Source organism: Vanacampus margaritifer, chromosome 15, assembly GCF_051991255.1.
Source record: "Vanacampus margaritifer isolate UIUO_Vmar chromosome 15, RoL_Vmar_1.0, whole genome shotgun sequence".
Classification (NCBI taxonomy): Eukaryota; Metazoa; Chordata; class Actinopteri; order Syngnathiformes; family Syngnathidae; genus Vanacampus; species Vanacampus margaritifer.
In genome coordinates, this window is record NC_135446.1 from 19,085,151 (window position 1) to 19,091,150 (window position 6,000).

Genomic DNA, 6,000 nt, shown 5'->3' on the forward strand with positions numbered 1-6,000 from the left:
CTGCTTGACCTTTGACATGTGCACCCGATTTGAAAAAACAAAGAGTTATGTCACTCATTGAAGCTCTTCAAACAAGACGCTCAAATGAAACCGTCGGTGACGAGCGATCTCACTTCTGAACCTCTGCGCGGTCAAACCTCGTCATTGCGCCGAATGTTCGAAAGCAGTGAGGACATTTTTTCATCAACAAACAGAACCAATTCAAAATATCAAACTTAACTCATTCACTGCCATTGACGGCTATAGACGTCAAAAATTCATTTGAACTATTTCTATTAGTTTAAATTTTTTTCCACTTTTGTTAACAAGAGTATGAAAACCTAGAAAGAAAGAAAAAATTGTACATCTAGAACAGATATAACATTTATGATTAATCGGGAGTTAACTATTGAAGTCATGCGATTAATTACAATTAAAAAATGTAATCGCCTGATGCGATTAAAAAAAAAAAGGTTATTAAAAATTAGGAGTGTCAGGCGATTACATTTTTTAATCGTAATTAATTGCATGATTCATGAGTTAACTCATGATTAACTCATTCACTGCCATTGACGGCTATAGACGTCAAAAATTCATTTTAACCATTTCTATTAGTTTAACTTTTTTTGCCCACTTTAGTTAACAAGAGTATAAAAACCTAGATTTTTTAATTGTACACTTAGAACAGATATAAAATATGTAATTAATCGTGAGTTAACTAGTGAATCTATGCGATTAATTACGATTAAAACATTTAATCGACTGACGCCCCAAATGTTTATTAATCTTTTTTTTTTTTTAATCACGTCAAGTGATTAAAATATTTAATTGTAATTAATCGCATGACTTCAATAGTTATGATTAATCACAAATTTTATATATGTTATAAATGTACAATAAAAAAAATTCTAGGTTTTTATACTCATTAACAAAAGTGGAAAAAATGTTAAACTAATTGAAATAGTTCAAATTAATTCTTGACATCTATAGCCGTCAATGGCAGTGAATGAGTTAATCACAAATTTTATATCGGTTCTAAAAGTACGATTAAAAAATTGTAGGTTTTCATACACTTGTTAACAAAAGGGTAAAAAAAAATGTTAAACTAACAGAAATAGTTAAAATGAATATTTGACGTCTATAACCGTCAATGGCAGTGAATGAGTTAATGTGTAGTTATTAAGTTTACGGCATGTGGCCTTTCTTGGTAACAGACACTAGCCTGCCCCTCGTTGGCCCATTTATAACCGGGGGAGGTGGGCCCCAGCAATAAATGCTGGGCTTAGGGGGACGGGTGTCATGTGGGCTGCAAAGAGCTCAAAACCATTTGGTATTGTCGGCAATGCACTGAGGGTTCACATCACAGGGCTGGTTTAGCTATGAGGTCACAAGCGCACTGAAGGAGGCCGGGGGGTGGGGCGGGGTGCGGGGTGCGGGGTTCTGGTCCGTCGGGATCAGATGGACTCGAGTGACACCTTGTGGTTCAAGCAACAAATTGTTTTTTTTTTTTATTGGAGGTGACGCATACAAACTAGACAAACTCCAGTGAGAGTTCCTGGTTTGCGTTACAGGTCTCCATGGCGACGCTTGTGCAGCAGCATCAGGGTGTGCTGGCCAAACTGGTACGTGAGCTTCTTCTTCACCTTGACGATCTCGCCCGAGCGAGCATAGTTCCTTAGGGCGCGCGACATCTTCTGGTACGTCATGGGCCGCTTGTTGCCCTTCCTCTGGCCCCACAGCGCCGCCAGTTGGTCCTTGTTGCGGGCGGAAAAGCGGAAAACGCCCGAGGACGACGGCACCCAGGACACGCAGTGGGCCATGGCGGGGTCCTCCAGCATCTCGAAGAGGAAGTGAAAAAGACGAACCTTCCTACCTGCAAGACGCAGAAAATGGTCAGTGTCTTCTTTCTTTTTTTTTTTACATTTTTTACTTCATTCTTCATACTTCCACCAATCAACCTTTTTTTTTTTTTTTTTTTTTTTGCAAAATTCAGCCCCCAAAGCTGTTTTCACTTAGCAACATGAAATTCGGTAGTCATGTCTACCAAGAGCAGAGCCATGAAAAAGTCTCAGGAAGTCATGTCTGAAAAGACATAGGACGGCAGCCACATTGGTTTGAAGTGGCCATTTTTGACCAATCCAAGGATCCACTTTGAAATCACTTTTTGAAGATTCGTGACCAAATTAGATCTACGTGCATCTCGCTGGCATTTGGCCAAAAAATTACCATTTGTCAAATTAAATATTTGAAGTGACCAATCTAAGGTGTTGGAAATGGCTTTTGACGATGACGATTTGGGAGGTACAAAGTTTTGGCCTGATGCCAGCAACATGCTAAATGCTAAATGCTACATTGAGACTATTTTGAGTTTTTAAGCATTGCATGTGTGGGGAGCACGGCAGTGTAATTTGACAACTCGCCATTAAACGCAAATAACTTCGCTCCTGTTAACTCTCTCTTTCTCTTTCTTTTTTCTTTCTTTCTTTCTTTCTTTCTCTCTTTCCCCGTCTCTTTTTTTCATCCAAGGGGGATTCTTCTTCTCTGGTACACCTAGCCAACCGTCAACACCAAAAGCTCAACACTGCCCTCTAGGGTAGCGTGCTAAATTAATCTTACAATAAACTAAATGTGCATAAGTGTCATTAACTCATTCACTGCCATTGACGGCTATAAACGTCAAAAATTCATTTGAACTATTTCTATTAGTTTAACATTTTTCCCCCCACTTTTGTTAACAAGAATATAATAATATAATATTAAAAATTTATAAATCTGACGCGATTTGAAAAAAGCTAAAGAAAAAAATATTAAAAATTAGGGGCGTCAAGCCATTACAATTTGTAATCGTAATTGATCGCATGACTTCAGTAGTTAACTCACGATAAATCACAAATGTTATATCTGCTCTAAATGTACAATAAAAAAAATTCTAGGTTTTCATAAACTAGTTGACAAAAGTGGGGAAAAATGATAAATTAATAGAAATAGTTCAAATGAATTTTTGACATCTATAGCAGTCATTGGCAGTGAATGAGTTAATCAAATGAAATGTCATACAAAAGAAAATATACCTTTTCAGGTGCTACACGAGCGCAGAAATCCACGTTACAGTCTTTTGACGTTTTTTTTTTTTGACACACGGCTAAACTAAGCTTAACAGTTAACCTGCTCTGGAGCAGCATAAATGACCATGGTTACTGAGTGGGGGTTTATATAACCCACCATGATGGAACGGAACTCTGATTAAAAATGAGCCGGGTTCATCGAAATAAGACTAAGAAATAAGGCTTTTCCTTAATCTGGCTTGATGGAGTACCCCAGGGTAGCTGTGTCTTACATGTGTAGACCGCCAAACAATATCAAAAACCCTTGTCTGAAAAGACAGTGGCTCTGCCATTTTGGGTTGGGAAGTGGCCATTTTAGGGTCATCTGACACTGTCGTTAAATCTTGTTGTGATTTATTAATTTGTGATCGTAAACAGTCGAGATGTTAGCTGAGGTTTTCCCGTTTGAAACAATTGGCAGTTGCCAATGCAAATATGCTAGAGGGTGGCACATTTTGGATCCACATTTTTTTTGAAGGGGGGTGGGGGGGGCATCAGGTTTCACCCACAATAGATTCCTGACAGTGTAATAACGCACATACGCCCACCTCACATCTGCGCCACACCACTTACTGTTAATCATTTCCTCAAAATGCATTTCCCAGAAAATAACTCGCAGGATCGCGAGCGAGACGGTCGCACAAACATTGCGGTTATCTAATAAATATGTAAAAAAGATGGCGTGCATTGTTTATGATCTCGTTGCTGTGTGAGGCGGCCAGCTCCCGCGGCACTAACCGTGTGAGGTGAGAGAAAAAAAAGGAGAACCTCACCGCTGCCAGCCGCTGTGGCCTGATGTTTGCTTAATTGTCTCGTGGTCACGGAGGCAGCCGAGGGCTTGCTGGGCTCCGCCTCGGGGCCACCTGGGATGCTCTGACACGGGACACAATGGCAAAGTCGGAGTTTAAGCTAAGCTTTTTTCTCTTTTTCTTTTTTTTTCGTAGGGCTTCACTTTGTTAGAAAAACAGAAATCTGATTTTTTTGGGTGGCGGAAAAAATATCTTTGTTAATTTTTAGACTATATTGCGTATTTATTACTGGTTCATGTGCTCCATAATCTTTAAAAACTACACCTGGTTCTTATAGCCACCATTGAAATATGTTTAAAGTGTGTAGAATTTAGTGCCATCTGGTGGTGAACTAATAGAATGCGCCAGCATTAGTTTGCGGGTATCAGTAGCAGAAAGAAAAGATAGCAGCAAAACACCTCCTGCAAGGCAACATACAACCTATGTAATATAATTAGCGATTACTAGACCTACAATTTGTTTAAAAAAAATTACATTAATGTGACATAACATTTTTTTTTTGCAGATTATTGAAATTAATTGTGCTTTTTTTTTTTCAAATTAATGAATTATTAGTTCACCACTAGATGGCACTTAATTCTACACACTGTCACTTTAATAACAAACAGCTAAAAAATATATATAATTTTATTTAAATATTTTTTATTTAATCATTTTTTCCTATACATTTTATTACAAATACATGGCTATATTTTTATATATACTGTATTTTTTTGTAATTAAAAATAAAAAACATTGCTTTTTTTTTTTTTTTACGAAATATGTTCAGTATAGCAGTGTTTTAGCAACTATAGCAAAGATTGTATATAAAAATATAGGGAAAAATACACACTGTCTTAAATAAAAAGATAGTAATTATAATAATTTGTCATTTTTCTAGTTTGTAATTATCAACTAACTCAAAAATGTTATCTTAATAATAATAATAATGATGACAGTAATAATAATAATTTTGGAATAACAAAAAAGAAATATGTTTAGTATAGCAATGTTTTAGCAACTATAGCAAAGATTGTATATAAAAATATAGGGAAAAATACACACTGTCTTAAATATAACGATAGTAATTATAATAATTTGTCATTTTTCTAGTTTGTAATTATCAACTAACTCAAAAATGTTATCTTAATAATAATAATAATGATGACAGTAATAATAATAATTTTGGAATAACAAAAAAGAAATATGTTTAGTATAGCAATGTTTTAGCAACTATAGCAAAGATTGTATATAAAAATATAGGGAAAAAATACACACTGTCTTAAATATAAAGATAGTAATTATAATAATTTGTCATTTTTCTAGTTTGTAATTATCAACTAACTCAAAAATGTTATATTAACAATAATAATAATAATTTTGGAATAACAGTGATGCTCACAGGTGGCTCACAAGGCCTCCAGCATTGCTCCCAAGCGTCGTTGTCCACACCGGCTGCATCCTCCTGCACACCTGCCGTCAAATATATCATCTCATCAAATACGACATTACACACACGCCAACAAAAAGTAACAAACAACGGCGTTCCTTTTACCGTTGTTTTCCGTGTTTTGCCTGTGATACTCCTCCAGGAATTCTAAAATCACCTCCAAGTCCGACTGAGCCTCCTGGCAAGAATTCTGAAGGACATTTAATAGTTTAATAGTTGACATTCTGCCAGTGATATTGCTCGTTGCTCATTACCATCGCTGCTCGTCAAGTCGGTCCGAAGGAGGTCTCAAAAGTGCGAAACGCTGGTGCTTTTCTTATACCTCCCCCAAAGGGAGTGCGGGTTTGTGAGCCCGGCGGTAACAATGGGCTCCGTGCCGCAACGACGCCAGCAGCAGCAGCAGCAGCAGCAACCAGTCAGCCCGTCAATAAAGGCCCCCCAGAGCTGACCACATCCTCCCCTCTGGGCCCAGATAAGGCCGCGTCTGGAGCCCACCGCCACCCTCTCAGGAAAAACACACTTGCGGCCATATTTTTCCTCACAGGATGTGTCGAGAAACGGCCGCGTTTCAGTAATGATGCTAAATAGTTAGTTTGCTTTCTTTGTTGTTGGTGTTCCCAGGCCAAAACAAACGTGACGCTTTTGCAATTAGGTAGACAAGTGTCTTTTCTTACGATGG